Source organism: Anomaloglossus baeobatrachus, chromosome 1 (genome assembly GCF_048569485.1).
Source record: "Anomaloglossus baeobatrachus isolate aAnoBae1 chromosome 1, aAnoBae1.hap1, whole genome shotgun sequence".
NCBI classification, from domain to species: Eukaryota; Metazoa; Chordata; class Amphibia; order Anura; family Aromobatidae; genus Anomaloglossus; species Anomaloglossus baeobatrachus.
The window spans coordinates 431,333,609-431,349,526 of NC_134353.1; the positions used below are offsets into that span (position 1 = coordinate 431,333,609).

General features: G+C 44.6%; 1 protein-coding gene and 2 pseudogenes across 6 annotated transcripts in view; 1 reads left to right on the forward strand and 2 right to left on the reverse strand.

The window, feature by feature from the left end:
* HMG20B (high mobility group 20B) overlaps positions 1 to 15,918 on the reverse strand; it is an 866,046-nt gene that overhangs the window by 397,709 nt on the left and 452,419 nt on the right. The gene's annotated exons all lie outside the window — the stretch shown is intronic.
* Positions 323 to 893, reverse strand: LOC142303322 (dehydrogenase/reductase SDR family member 6-like; annotated as a pseudogene).
* LOC142303330 (dehydrogenase/reductase SDR family member 6-like) lies at positions 971 to 1,534 on the forward strand (annotated as a pseudogene).

Here is a 15,918-nt window from a genome sequence, read left to right on the forward strand (position 1 = left end):
AAAGAACAATAAATAGAGTCCAGCTCACCACACATGGAAGCAATCCTAGGATGGTGCATGGAATGGAGAGCAAATCCAAGAGCAATGCAAAGGGAAAAAGATCCAGCATCCAAATCCACGTACTATAAAAACTTCATCTTTATTGAAAAATCATCTGAAAACCATGCGGTAAAAGTACAACCCATTAAGGCAACATGATGAGGAATTGCCAATCAGAAACAGCGATATTAAACCTATTTGGGCTGATGAAAAGTGACATTATCGAAAACCATCTGTTCTGTTGAAGTTCTGTTGATTTTTGGTGAAGTGTTTCAACTGTCATCAAATTAAAGTCAAAAGATTTGCAGACTCCAGCCGCCATCAATGATGTGTGTGTCACCAGTAACATAAGCAGATTCATCAGATGCCAGGTACACACACAAATGGGCAACTTCTTCTGCTGTGGCCATTCTACCAGTCTCTTATTTTGCAAGGAAATCCTTTAAAGCCTGTTCAGGGTATGGCCTGGCTTGGATCCTTTCTCTTAATGACAGTGTATCTACCGTTCTTGGACATAGGCAGTTACATTGGATCCCTTGCTCAATAAAATCAGCAGCAACAAATTTGGTCAGACCAATGACTGCAGCCTTTGATGTGCTATATACATATCTATTTACTACTCCTTTAATACTGGAAGCTACCGAAGACATGTTGATGTTTCCGGATTTTTGAGCAAGCATCTTTGGCAGGAATGTCTTGATCATGAGATACATGCTTTGCACGTTGAGATTCATAGTGAAATCCCAGTCTGCCTTCTCACAATCCAATATGGATCCATGGTGAACAAAGCCAGCTAAATTGAACAGAACATCAATTCTATCAACCTCCAGGCATAGTTTTTCAATCTGCTCCAATTAAAGGTCGGTGTGTGCTTGGTCGGGAGTCGTGTACACAGGTAGTATGGGTCGCTTAGATGGAAAAGTAATTTTTATTAGATGTCACTAAGAAGGAGCAGATTGAAAAACTATTCCTGGAGGTTGATAGAATTGATGTTCTGTTCAATGTAGCTGGCTTTGTTCACCATGGATCCATATTGAATTGTGAGGAGGCAGACTGGGATTTCACTATGAATCTTAACGTGCGAACCATGTATCTCAAGATCAAGACATTCCTGCCAAAGATGCTTGCTCAAAAATCAGGGACATTATCAACATGTCTTCAGTAGCTCCCAGTATTAAAGGAGTAGTAAATAGATGTGTATATAGCACATCAAAGGCTGCACTCATTGGTCTGACCAAATCTGTTGCTGCCGATTTTATTGAGCAAGGGATCCGATTTAACTGCCTATGTCCAAGAACTGTAGATTCACCATCATTGAGAGAAAGGATCCAAGCCAGGCCGTACCCTGAACAGGCTTTAAAACATTTCCAAACAAGACAAAAGACTGGTAGAATGGCCACAGCAGAAGAAGATGCCCATCTGTGTGTGTACCTGGCACCTGATGAATCTGCTTATGTTACTGGTGACACACATCGATGGCCGCTGGAGTCTGTAAATCTTTTGACCTTGATGACAGATGAACCACTTCACCTAAAATTAACAGAACTTCAACAGAACAGATGGTTTTCGATAATGTCACTTTTTATCAGCCCAAATAGGTTTAATATCGCTGTTTCTGAATGACAATTCCTGATCATATTGCCTTAATGGGTTGTACTTTTACCGTATGGTTTTAAGATGATTTTTCAATAAAGCCGAAGTTTTTATAGCACGTGGATTTGGATGCTGGATCTTTTTCCCTCTGCTAAAACAAAAAGTATCCATGATAGTCAGTAAATATTTTCCACATAATAATCCACACAAATTTTAACTATAGCAAAAAAAAAAAAAATAAGGGTATATCTACACTGCTTAATTTTCATTTGGAAACAAACATTGCTTGTTTGTTCGCTGAAATGCTTTATAAGCTTAAAGTAAATAGGGTCACATTGCTCCAGCCAGGTTTCTGGAACAAGCAAGTCGTAAATAATTAAAAAAACGGGGAGGAATTTTTTTGTTCTTGTTTGCATTCAATGTGACGAAAGTGTCGCAATGCAAACCCATTCCCTAGCATTGTGCTGTGATGTAGCAGCTGGACATCAGATTTGGCCACTTGTTGCATAGCCCCAGCCTTAGGCTGCAATCACACTTGTGCGTGTAAAATCAGTCTGATTCTCATGCTAGAAAGTCAGACGATTTTAGTTCAGTTTTCATCAGTGTACTGTCAGTCTGATGTCAGTGTGCAATCAGTTTTTACCCTCAGCAGCTGCTACTCGTAATGTTATGTACAGAAGCATTTACATTGTTCTCTGCTACATGCGTGAAATGTATTGGAAAAAAGGATGTCACTAAGATTGTGTATGTGCCGTCCGTGTGACATCTGTTTTTTTTCATGCACCCATAGACTTGCATTGATGAGACTTGTGCGAGAAACTCACCAAAAAGCAGCATGCTGCGATTTTTTTCTCAGTCCGATTTGGACTGAGAAAAAAATAGCAGATGGGAGCTGCCGCATTGATTAACATGTTTCAGAGTGGAATGCGAGATTTTCTCGCATTGCACTCGTGCGAGTTAATCGCAAGTGAGAAGCCGACCTTATCTGAACAATACTACAAATGAAAAAGCAGACTACATGTTCCATTAGAAAGGAAGAAAAGACCAACACACTTCTGCTTTTTATTCCTGAGACATGAGAAGTTTTTCATTTGGGTGCCTTTGCTTTTTCCACCCCAAGTTATGAACTTTTTTTGACAAACTTTTTTTTTCATTGATATAACCAGAGAGCTTGTTAATGTATGGGAGGAGTTGTGCTGGAAAAGAACAAAAAAATTAAAAAAAAAAAGGAGAAAAAAATGCAATTCCAACAACATTTGGGGGGTTTAAATGACATGGTAGCATCAAGGCCAGTTTTAGACAAAGTGGGGCCCGCCCTGGGAAAAAGTTTGAATTGAGGCCCTAAATGCTCACATATAGCACCATCACACTCAAAAATTTAGGCTGCATTTACATGCCAGAGTTCAGATTAGTAAATGAGCATGGGCGACATTATTCAAGTCCTTCAGTGCCTGTGTCTTGGCCTCTTTACACAAGATTAGTAAAAATAATGGGCACATAACGATCACTAATATATCAATCTGACCCCATATAGTAAAATGCTATCAGCAGCACATCTGCACTTTGCCCCAGTAAATATACTGCTGAGAACAATGATTTTTGTTCTACCATAAACAATACGATTATCCGAAGAATAAGTAGCATTTAGCTTGTTTGTTGAGTGATTACCGACCTGTTTACACTTACGAACTTTCATCTGCGCTGCCGGAGTTTATAAATGTGGATGCTACATACACAGTATGTGGCATAATCACTCTATGTTACACACACATGCACACAGAGAACCAGGGTTGCCTCCAGGAATTTCAGGGCCCCATACTTGCAAAATATTCGGGCCCCCTTGACACTCCACCCAGGCTTCACCACAGCCCCGCCTCCACCCCTTAAACTTTACACAGTCCCACTGTCACTCTTGGAAATACTCCACATCTTCAACATATCCTCACCAATCACACATCAATAGTTCTCATCAAATATCATCTGCTAGCTATATGTATATACAGCTCTGGCATAAATTAAGAGAGCATTGCACATTTTTATAAAAATCAGCTTCTCTCCATGTCTGACAGCCATTCCATTCCAGTGTCAGTTGAATTCTAACCAGAGTACAGCCTGGCAAAAGGCGGAAGCGACTCTCCACTAGAGATGAGCGAACCGGTCCCGGTTCGGCTCGAGGCGGTTCGCCGAACGGGGGGTCTGGCTCGAGTTCGGCTCGTCGAACGTTCGACGAACCGAACTCGAGCCCATAGGAAACAATGGCAGGCAATCACAAACACAGTAAAACACCTAGAAAACACCCTCAAAGGTGTCCAAAAGGTGACAAACAACTCACAACACAACACAAACACATGGGAAAGTGACAAGGACATGTACTCATGCGAAAACAAAACAGCTGGACAAGGAAAAAGAGGAGGACACACAGATATAGGCATGGCACGCCCTTCTAAAGTCATGTAAAACACCGCAAGGTGACTCCAAGCGGAGTCTCCCTTTTTTCCAAAAATTGGGCCCCACACACCCACCCCTTCAGTGGCAGCAGTTGTGCCCCAGTTGTACACTTCACAGCTAGATTTGCATCAAGCACATTCAAAAATACGCCATTCTTATCCGTCCCCAGGATGACACCGGGGTAGGTAGCAAAGTCTTTCCTGATCCCAGCTCTGTTCATCTTGGCTTCTTTTAAAAACACAGCAAGCAAGGGTTACTCCAAGCGGAGTCTCCCTTTTTTCCAAAAATTGGGCCCCACACACACCCACCCCTTCAGTGGCAGCACTTGGGCCCCAGTTGTACACTTCACAGCTAGATTTGCATCAAGCACATTCAAAAATACGCTATTCTTAACCGTCCCCAGGATGACACCGGGGTAGGTAGCAAAGTCTTTCCTGATCCCAGCTCTGTTCATCTTGGCTTCTTTTAAAAACACAGCAAGCAAGGGTTACTCCAAGCGGAGTCTCCCTTTTTTCCAAAAATTGGGCCACACAGACACCCACCCCATCAGTGGCAGCACTTGGGCCCTAGTTGCAAACAGGATGTTTTGATTTGCATCAAGCACATTCAAAAATACGCTATTCTTAGCCGTCCACAGGATGACACCGGGGTAGGTAGCAAAGTCTTTCCTGATCCCAGCTCTGTTCATCTTGGCTTCTTTTAAAAACACAGCAAGCAAGGGTTACTCCAAGCGGAGTCTCCCTTTTTTCCAAAAATTGGGCCACACAGACACCCACCCCATCAGTGGCAGCACTTGGGCCCTAGTTGCAAACAGGATGTTTTGATTTGCATCAAGCACATTCAAAAATACGCTATTCTTAGCCGTCCCCAGGATGACACCGGGGTAGGTAGCAAAGTCTTTGCTGACCCATGACTTGTTCATCTTGGCTTATTTTAAAAACAATGTAAGCAAGGGTTACTCCAAGCGGAGTCTCCCTTTTTTCCAAAAATTGGGCCACACAGACACCCACCCCATCAGTGGCAGCACTTGGGCCCTAGTTGCAAACAGGATGTTTTGATTTGCATCAAGCACATTCAAAAATACGCTATTCTTAGCCGTCCCCAGGATGACACCGGGGTAGGTAGCAAAGTCTTTGCTGACCCATGACTTGTTCATCTTGGCTTCTTTTAAAAACAATGTAAGCAAGGGTTACTCCAAGCGGAGTCTCCCTTTTTTCCAAAAATTGGGCCACACAGACACCCACCCCATCAGTGGCAGCACTTGGGCCCTAGTTGCAAACAGGATGTTTTGATTTGCATCAAGCACATTCAAAAATACGCTATTCTTAGCCGTCCACAGGATGACACCGGGGTAGGTAGCAAAGTCTTTCCTGATCCCAGCTCTGTTCATCTTGGCTTCTTTTAAAAACACAGCAAGCAAGGGTTACTCCAAGCGGAGTCTCCCTTTTTTCCAAAAATTGGGCCACACAGACACCCACCCCATCAGTGGCAGCACTTGGGCCCTAGTTGCAAACAGGATGTTTTGATTTGCATCAAGCACATTCAAAAATACGCTATTCTTAGCCGTCCCCAGGATGACACCGGGGTAGGTAGCAAAGTCTTTGCTGACCCATGACTTGTTCATCTTGGCTTCTTTTAAAAACAATGTAAGCAAGGGTTACTCCAAGCGGAGTCTCCCTTTTTTCCAAAAATTGGGCCACACAGACACCCACCCCATCAGTGGCAGCACTTGGGCCCTAGTTGCAAACAGGATGTTTTGATTTGCATCAAGCACATTCCAAATCCACAAGCATTTACTCTCCCCAGGATGACACAGGGGTAGTAAATTCCTTCTGGATCCATGACTTGTTCATTTTGATGAACGTCAGTCTGTCCACATTGTCACTGGACAGACGCGTGCGCTTATCTGTCAGCACACACCCAGCAGCACTGAATACACGTTCAGAGACAACGCTGGCAGCTGGACACGACAAAATCTCCAAGGCGTAAGTTGCGAGCTCTGGCCATTTTTGTAGGTTTGAAGCCCAAAAGGAGCAAGGCTCCAGTTGCACAGTCATGGCATCGATGTTCATTTGGAGATACTCCTGTATCATCCTCTCCAGCCGTTGACTATGTGTCAGACTTGTTGTCTCTGGTGGCCTTGCAAAAGAGGGTCTAAAAAAATTATGAAAAGATTCCATAAAATTGCTGTTACCGGCACCAGAAAAGGTCCTACTGGTACGGGTAGACTGTTGAAGATGACGAGACCGTCCCATGTTTGTCAAGTTACAACTGGGAGATTCACTCCCTGCACCTGCACGGTTGTTTGGTGGAAAAGCCGAGCTAAGATCTAGTAACAGCTTCTGCTGATACTCCTGCATACGTGCGTCCCTTTCTATGGCTGGAATTATGTCACAAAATTTGGACTTGTACCGGGGATCTAATAGTGTGGCAATCCAGTAGTCATCATCACTTCTAATTTTGACAATACGACTGTCATGTTGGAGGTAGTGCAACAAAAAGGCACTCATGTGTCTTGCGCAGCCATGCGGACCAAGTCCATGCTGTGTTTGTGGCATAGAGGTGCTACCCGTTCTTTCTTCCTCTGACATCTGACCCCAACCTCTTTCAACTGAAATTTGACCAAGGTCTCCCTCATCCGCTGAGTCTTCCATGTCCATGGACAGTTCGTCCTCCATTTCTTCATGTTCTCCTGCACCTTGCTCAACATTTCGCCTGCTACTATGCGCCCTTGTCGATCCCTGTCCCCCATGGTCCCATGCCTGCTGCGTTGGTGATGATGAACGTCTGGACCTTGGTGATGTTGTTGTCCCTTGCGCATATGAATCCTCCTGTAGTTCCTCCCCTTCATGTTGTCCCACCCCCTGACTCCGAATAGTGTTTAGCGTGTGCTCCAGCATGTAAATGACTGGAATCGTCATGCTGATAATGGCATTGTCAGCGCTAAACATATTCGTCGCCATGTCGAAACTGTGCAGAAGGGTGCATAGGTCCTTGATCTGAGACCACTCCATCAGGGTGATCTGCCCCACCTCTGCATCTCGTTGGCCCAGGCTATACGTCATGACGTATTGCACCAGGGCTCTGCGGTGCTGCCACAGTCGCTGTAACATGTGGAGAGTTGAATTCCAGCGTGTCGCCACATCGCATTTCAGGCGATGAACCGGCAGGCCGAAAGACTTCTGGAGCGATGCAAGTCGCTCTGCTGCGGCGCTTGAACGGCGGAAGTGAGCTGACAGTTTTCGTGCCCTGTTCAGAAGGCCATCTAGGCCGGGATAGTGTGTTAAAAATTGCTGCACGACAAGGTTCAACACGTGAGCCATACAAGGTACGTGTGTCACCTTGCCCAGGCGAAGTGCCGCACCCAGGTTTGCAGCATTGTCGCACGCGGCCTTACCAGGCTGCAGTTTGAGTGGAGACAACCATTTATTAAACTCGGACCGCAAAGCTGACCACAACTCCTCAGCTGTGTGACTCTTATTACCAAGACATGTCAAGCTAAAGACCGCCTGATGCCGTTGCGCTCTGCTGCCAGCATAGTAATGAGGGGTGCGTGATTCCTTCTGCGCAGTGAGAACGCTGGTGGCCTGACCAGGCAGGCTTGGGGCGGAGGTGGAGGACCCAGATGAGGTGGAGGATGCAGAAGCAGTGGCGGAACTTGGACAGACAGAGGATTGACACACAAGTCGTGGGGACGGCAAGACTTGTGCAGCAGACCCTTCACCATCTATCACCATAGTTACCCAGTGCCCAGTCAGCGACATGTAACGTCCCTGTCCATGCTTACTGGTCCAAGTATCGGTGGTGAAATGCACCCGTTCACACACAGAGTTTCTCAAGGAAGCGGTGATGTTGTGTGCGACATGCTGGTGTAGCGCGGGCACACCTTTCTTAGAGAAGTAGTGGCGACTAGGCATCTGGTACTGGGGCACAGCGACAGACATAAGGTCTCTAAAATCCTGTGTGTCCACTAGGCGGAAAGGCAGCATTTCGGTAGCCAACAGCTTACAGAGGGATAGAGTCAACCTCTTAGCTTTGTCATGGGTCGGAGGAAGTGGCCTTTTATTTGACCACATCTGAGGGACAGAGATCTGGCTGCTGTGTGTAGACGGTGTTGAGTAGGGTGTCCCTGGAAAAATGCAGGTTTGTGAGGAAAGTGCAGGCGGAGACATGATGTTGCCTTCATCCAACGTTGGTGCTATCGATGTCTGAGAGAGCTGTACACACTCACTTGTTTCCCCTTCCAAACCAACTGACGACCTTACAAGCAAACTGCCTGTTGCGGTTACAGTGGTGGAAGTTTTGCGTGGAAAAACAGGTGTGGCAGCTGTCCCCACAGTCCTAGAAGATGAAGAGCGCGCGGATGCAGTGGAAGGGGCGGGCGGTGGATGGTTCGCTCCGCTAGGCCGCATTGCAGCACGGTGAGCTTCCCACCGGGACTTATGATATTTATTCATGTGACGATTCATGGAAGAAGTTGTCAAACTGCTGAGCTTTTGACCTCTACTAAGAGAATCATGACAAATGTTACATATCACATGAGTTGGGCGATCTTTTTCGATGTGAAAAAAGGACCAGGCTAGGCAAGGCTTAGAGGCCATGCGACCTGTTGATCCACCCCGAATAATGCTCATAGGCAGAGTGGTGGCTGAGGATGCAGTTGTAGACGTGCTACCAGTGCTCCGACTCTGTCCAGGAAGGCGCAAGGTAACTTCGTCGTCGGTTGCATCCTCCTCCACCGCCTCTGTTGACCTCCTCGAGTGCCTGACTGGGGGTTGACAGTAGGTGGGATCTAGAACGTCATCATCAATTGTTGTGTTTGCACTCCCCTCCCCCTCAGACCGAGCCTCTTCTTGCCCTGACGGAATATTTAAGTTGTCATCCCAATCGGGTATCTGCGTCTCATCTTCATCAGTATGTTCCTCATTGTCTATAACCACAGGTGTTACAGTTTGTGACAAAGGGTCAACATTATGCTCAGAAACTTGGTCCTCACGGCCTGAATCTGAGTCACAAAGGTTCTGGGCATCACTGCAGACCATTTCCTGTTCTGTACTCACTGTAGCTTGGGAGCAGACCTCTGATTCCCAGGCTATAGTGTGACTGAACAGCTCTGCAGACTCAGCCATCTCAGTTCCACCATACTGTGCAGGGCTGATGGAGACTTCAGAGCTGGGAGAAATCAAGTGTGATTGGGATGACAACTCAGAGGACTGGTGTTTTTTGGATGCGGTACTTGAAGTGGCTGAGAGGGCACTTGTTGGACCACTTGAGATCCATTCAAGCATTTTCCTTTTTTGCCCATCATCTACCTTTCTTCCTGTTGTTCGTGTCCGTAAAAAAGGGAGCACATCGGATTGTCCACGGTAAGTAGTAGACATCTTACTTTTGCTGGTAGATGGTCTATCTTCAGCAGATGATAATGGAGCTTTGCCACCTTCCCCACGGACAAAACCTTTTTTGCCTTTTCCACCACGCCTCTTCCCCTTTCCACCAGCATCTGTCATTTTGCCACTCATGTTGATTGCGACAAGATTGTGGACTGAAAATGTGGTAGTAAAAATTGAGAGGTGGTGAAGATTGCAGTGGTGGTCTAGCTTTATTAACAGCAGAATAATAAAGAATAAATATCCCTGACAATGCAACTTAGTTATAATTAGTTGGAGTGTGCAACGCAGGCAGACGTGCTGCAAATGTCTTTGCACTAGTGGGACTATAGCAAAGTCCAATAGCCACGTATAGGATGCCACTAGGTACACTGAGTGTTTGCTAGTATAATGGCTTGGTTAGAATGAGTTGTAGTGTGCAACGCAGGCAGACGCGCTCTGCAAATGTCTTTGCACTAGTGGGACTATAGCAAAGTCCAATAGCCACGTATAGGATGCCACTAGGTACACTGAGTGTTTGCTAGTATAATGGCTTGGTTAGAATGAGTTGTAGTGTGCAACGCAGGCAGACGCGCTCTGCAAATGTCTTTGCACTAGTGGGACTATAGCAAAGTCCAATAGCCACGTATAGGATGCCACTAGGTACACTGAGTGTTTGCTAGTATAATGGCTTGGTTAGAATGAGTTGTAGTGTGCAACGCAGGCAGACGCGCTCTGCAAATGTCTTTGCACTAGTGGGACTATAGCAAAGTCCAATAGCCACGTATAGGATGCCACTAGGTACACTGAGTGTTTGCTAGTATAATGGCTTGGTTAGAATGAGTTGTAGTGTGCAACGCAGGCAGACGCGCTCTGCAAATGTCTTTGCACTAGTGGGACTATAGCAAAGTCCAATAGCCACGTATAGGATGCCACTAGGTACACTGAGTGTTTGCTAGTATAATGGCTTGGTTAGAATGAGTTGTAGTGTGCAACGCAGGCAGACGCGCTCTGCAAATGTCTTTGCACTAGTGGGACTATAGCAAAGTCCAATAGCCACGTATAGGATGCCACTAGGTACACTGAGTGTTTGCTAGTATAATGGCTTGGTTAGAATGAGTTGTAGTGTGCAACGCAGGCAGACGCGCTCTGCAAATGTCTTTGCACTAGTGGGACTATAGCAAAGTCCAATAGCCACGTATAGGATGCCACTAGGTACACTGAGTGTTTGCTAGTATAATGGCTTGGTTAGAATGAGTTGTAGTGTGCAACGCAGGCAGACGCGCTCTGCAAATGTCTTTGCACTAGTGGGACTATAGCAAAGTCCAATAGCCACGTATAGGATGCCACTAGGTACACTGAGTGTTTGCTAGTATAATGGCTTGGTTAGAATGAGTTGTAGTGTGCAACGCAGGCAGACGCGCTCTGCAAATGTCTTTGCACTAGTGGGACTATAGCAAAGTCCAATAGCCACGTATAGGATGCCACTAGGTACACTGAGTGTTTGCTAGTATAATGGCTTGGTTAGAATGAGTTGTAGTGTGCAACGCAGGCAGACGCGCTCTGCAAATGTCTTTGCACTAGTGGGACTATAGCAAAGTCCAATAGCCACGTATAGGATGCCACTAGGTACACTGAGTGTTTGCTAGTATAATGGCTTGGTTAGAATGAGTTGTAGTGTGCAACGCAGGCAGACGCGCTCTGCAAATGTCTTTGCACTAGTGGGACTATAGCAAAGTCCAATAGCCACGTATAGGATGCCACTAGGTACACTGAGTGTTTGCTAGTATAATGGCTTGGTTAGAATGAGTTGTAGTGTGCAACGCAGGCAGACGCGCTCTGCAAATGTCTTTGCACTAGTGGGACTATAGCAAAGTCCAATAGCCACGTATAGGATGCCACTAGGTACACTGAGTGTTTGCTAGTATAATGGCTTGGTTAGAATGAGTTGTAGTGTGCAACGCAGGCAGACGCGCTCTGCAAATGTCTTTGCACTAGTGGGACTATAGCAAAGTCCAATAGCCACGTATAGGATGCCACTAGGTACACTGAGTGTTTGCTAGTATAATGGCTTGGTTAGAATGAGTTGTAGTGTGCAACGCAGGCAGACGCGCTCTGCAAATGTCTTTGCACTAGTGGGACTATAGCAAAGTCCAATAGCCACGTATAGGATGCCACTAGGTACACTGAGTGTTTGCTAGTATAATGGCTTGGTTAGAATGAGTTGTAGTGTGCAACGCAGGCAGACGCGCTCTGCAAATGTCTTTGCACTAGTGGGACTATAGCAAAGTCCAATAGCCACGTATAGGATGCCACTAGGTACACTGAGTGTTTGCTAGTATAATGGCTTGGTTAGAATGAGTTGTAGTGTGCAACGCAGGCAGACGCGCTCTGCAAATGTCTTTGCACTAGTGGGACTATAGCAAAGTCCAATAGCCACGTATAGGATGCCACTAGGTACACTGAGTGTTTGCTAGTATAATGGCTTGGTTAGAATGAGTTGTAGTGTGCAACGCAGGCAGACGCGCTCTGCAAATGTCTTTGCACTAGTGGGACTATAGCAAAGTCCAATAGCCACGTATAGGATGCCACTAGGTACACTGAGTGTTTGCTAGTATAATGGCTTGGTTAGAATGAGTTGTAGTGTGCAACGCAGGCAGACGCGCTCTGCAAATGTCTTTGCACTAGTGGGACTATAGCAAAGTCCAATAGCCACGTATAGGATGCCACTAGGTACACTGAGTGTTTGCTAGTATAATGGCTTGGTTAGAATGAGTTGTAGTGTGCAATGCAGGCAGACGCGCTCTGCAAATGTCTTTGCACTAGTGGGACTATAGCAAAGTCCAATAGCCACGTATAGGATGCCACTAGGTACACTGAGTGTTTGCTAGTATAATGGCTTAGTTATCAGTTGGAGTGTGCAGAGGACAAGAGGGTACAGTGGCAGGATTGTGGTGCTCTGGGTAGAGGAATGGAAGACTGCCTTTCTATTCCCTCCTAATGGTGAAATGCAGGTAGGAAATCCCTGACCTGGGCTACACAGACGCTGTTGCTGTTTGCAGGACCTGTCACCTATGGCTCTCTGACCCTGCCGGTTGGAGCCCTTAAAAGGACTGCTATAAAGTGCTCTCCCTAAGCTGTCTAACGCTGTGTATGCAGCGCATACAGCTGTATCGGCTATAGGACTCAGGAAGACGGAGCTGCGACAGTGATGTCTGACACCAAAGACGCAGAAGGCAGATAATGGCGTCCGTGAAGAAAATGTCCGGTTTTATAATGCAGGGACATGTGACATGCAGATCCTATCACACATGCCGTTGCTTCTCTGGCTCAAAGTCCACTTAGCTGTGTGTGTGTCTGGGATTGGCTGACATGCTGGCCCGCCCCACAAGACGCGCGCGCTTAGGGAAGGAAGACAAGAAAAAAAAAAAAAAAAAATGGCGATCGCCATTATAGAAACAGCAGTGATCTGAAGGCGCTGTTCACGCACACTATACACTGAAATGTGATAATAGTTTGATTCACAGAGTGACTTACACTATTACAGCAGAAACCAAGCTATGATTTAGCTGTTTTTTGGCTGCTAGAACCGTTCTCGAACGTTTCTAGAACTACCGAGCTTTTGCAAAAAGCTCGAGTTCTAGTTCGATCTAGAACATGCCCCAAAATCACTCGAGCCGCGAACTGGAGAACCACGAACCACGAACCGCGCTCAACTCTACTCTCCACTGACCGGGATGACTGTCATCTTATTCAAATGTCACTCAGCAACCGCAGGATGTCATTAAGTGACCTACAAAAGGAATGGCAAATGGCAGTTGGGATTAAGTGCATGTCAAGAACAGATCGTAACAGGCTCCTAGAGGCAGGGCTCAAGTAATCTAAAGCTAGAAAAAAAGTCTTTCATCAATGAGAAGTAAAGGAGAGCCAGGCTGAAGTTTGCCAAAGACCATAGGGATTGGACCATGGAGGACTGGAGTAAGGTAATCTTCTCTGATGAGTCTAATTTTCAGCTTTGCCCAACACCTAGTTGTCTAATGGTTAGACTGAGACCTGAAGAGGTGTTCAAGAAACAGTGTCTTGAACCTACAATGAAATTTGGTGGAGGATTGGTGATGACCTGGGGATGCTTCAGCAAGGCTGGAATTGGGCAGATTAAGCTTTGCAAAGGCCATATGAATCAAGCCACATACAAAGTTGTCCTGGAAAAACAGTTGCTTCCTTCTGCTCAGGCAATTTTCCCCAACTCTGAGGACTGTTTTTTCCAGCAGGACAATGCGCCATGCCACACAGCTAAGTTAATCAATGTGTGGATGAAGGATAACCACATCAAAACCTTGCCATGGCCAGCACAATCTCCAGACCTGAACCCCATTGAAAACCTCTGGAATGAAATCAAGAGGAAGATGGATAGTCGCAAGCCATTACACAAAGCAGAAATGTTTACATTTTTGCACCAGGAGTGGCATACGGTCACCCAAAAGCAGTTTGAAAGACTGGTGGAAAGCATGCCAAGACGCATGAAAGCTGTGATTAAAAATCATGGTTATTCCACAAAATATTGATTTCTGAACTCTTCCTGATTTAAAACATTAGTAATGTTGTTTCAAAATATTTATGAACTTGTTTTCTTTACATTATTTGGGGTCTGAAAGCAATGCATTGTTTTGTTATTTTGACCATTTCTCATTTTCAGAAAATAAATACAAAATTAATTGCTTGGAAATTCGGAGACATGTCAGCGGATTATAGAATAAAAGAACAAATTACATTTCACTCAAAAATATACCCATAAAGAGAAAAAGTGAAAATTTTGCAGTGGTCTCTTAATTTTTGCCAAAGCTATATATATATATATATATATATATATATATATATATATATATATATATATATATATATATATATATATATATATATATATATATATATATATATAATACATACATAAATATATTATATATATATGTGTATATATGCATATACATATATATATATAATAGAGTTGAGCGGATAGTGAAAAATCCGCGTCCGGTGGCTACCCGGCAGGTTGAAAAAGAAGTCCGGATCCGATCCGGAGTTCGAACCCATATATGTCAATGGGGAGTGGAATCCAGGGACAAGAGAGAGCGAGAGAGAGCGCGCGAGAGAGAGAGAAAAAAGAAAAAAAATATATATCCCGAATCCGGATCGTGCAGCCGGATTCCCGGGTCCGGGTCAGACCGGGATCGGACGCTGAAACCGCGCGGATCTGGATTTTTACAGTTCGGGTCCGCTCAACACTAATAGCTATGTATATACTGTGCACATACATGCATATACATACATATATACATACATATATACATATATACACACACATATATATACATACACATATATATATACATAAATATATATATATATATACATACATATACATACATACATACATACATACATACATACATACATACACATACATACATACATACATACATACATACACACACACATACATACACACATACATACACACATACATACATACATACATACATATGTGTATGTATATATATGTTACCACGAAATTGGTCCAATCCATCTAAGGACACTCCCAGATCAATGATTATACCACAAAAAAGGAAAACGTATACTTTCCCTTTTAAAAGGAGTACACAACGTCCTAATTAATTATAAATTTTTATTGTCATCAAAAAATTACACAAAACAAAACCACACTATAAAATTGATAAATTGCAGTCAAAAGTTAGAATATATACGGGTTAAAGCGATAATATATTGCACATTAGCCTATAATAAAGTGACCACTGCAATACAAAGATCTAGTTAATTGCTAAACTGAACAATGTTAGTCGCACCAACCATACCAATAAAGTGACTAGTGTGAATGGAGACCTACATCTATACCCACAACGGGCTGTGCAAAATGATGCAAATATAATTCCTCCACGGAAGATATTATTGCACAATCTCCCCAGGTCTCACTTATGACCTATACATATATAGTCACTTCATATTGCCTATTGCCGTATCTCCGCAATACCGCCCCAACCGAATTCATGGTGTGGACAAGTCCATCAATCATATGCTAAACTAATCGCATTCAGTTACGGGCTGATCTGCAGAGAGCCGGATCAGGCAAAAGGAATCAACATGGTGTCTAACATGAACTACAAAACTAATGCAAGCAGTTATGGTCATTCAAAACATTCATGTGCTGAATCCCTAATGCTCCATAGGATGCCGTGAACTAACCATGTCTATAAGCAGTTTGAACTGGAAGTGCCACAGGGGCATCGCACCTATGTGCCTAAGTTCAGGACATTACTATGGAGCACATTACCTGGGATGTATAAGCCGCGACCACCCGATTCCCCGACACGTGTTTCGCTCCCGGCTTCTACATGGGGCGTGTCGGGTAATGTCAGCTGAGGAGTTTAAATACCTTATTTCCACCAATCCAGGATCC